The sequence below is a fragment of the Monodon monoceros genome, unplaced genomic scaffold, assembly GCF_005190385.1.
Source record: "Monodon monoceros isolate NGI ecotype Baffin Bay Population unplaced genomic scaffold, NGI_Narwhal_1 Super_Scaffold_11, whole genome shotgun sequence".
NCBI classification, from domain to species: Eukaryota; Metazoa; Chordata; class Mammalia; order Artiodactyla; family Monodontidae; genus Monodon; species Monodon monoceros.
In genome coordinates this window covers 101,408,871-101,409,571 of record NW_021703767.1, presented here as the reverse complement: position 1 = coordinate 101,409,571, position 701 = coordinate 101,408,871, and positions in this window count along the sequence as shown.

Here is a 701-nt window from a genome sequence, read left to right as displayed (position 1 = left end):
TTAAATTTTATTTACCATTTATTAAACTCCTAATATGTGTCAAGTGGCATGGATTGTTCTCATTCTCTCCTAAGAAACATTTCTCTAATTTTAACTCCTACCAATTGTGATCAATTCTGCTGTTAAATATTTATTTATTCATCAAGCCAGCTTGAAAGAGTGGTCCCAGGAATGTTTCATGTAAATAAAGTGACAAAATTTTCTGGTATCTTTGACCTTTAATTCTTCTTAGATCCTGATTGATATCTACTTGATTCCAATTTATCTTAACTTCATCATCTCTCTATAACTCAGTATTTAATTAAATCACTCCATTGGGAAATCATTTATGATTACATTGGTTTTAATCATTAATAATTAGTTATTCATAGACATCTTTCATGGCAATGATTTATCAATGATTCATTTTTTGGTTTTCTTAATGACAATTTATCCACTAATATTCTATAGATAGGTATATAAACTATATAAAATTCAGGAAGCTTCTCAGTTTGGTTTAATATTTACCATTCTTTCATTAGTGTATTTTATATAAGACACATTGATTAAATTAAAGTTAATATAATTCAAAGTTAAACAAAGTGATAGCATTTGTCAAGTGTTGTATGTCAAAGTAAGATTAAGCAAAGATTATTGCTCAGATTAATACAAAGGCAATTTGGATTACTTATATAAACAACAATTACTTATATAAACTTATA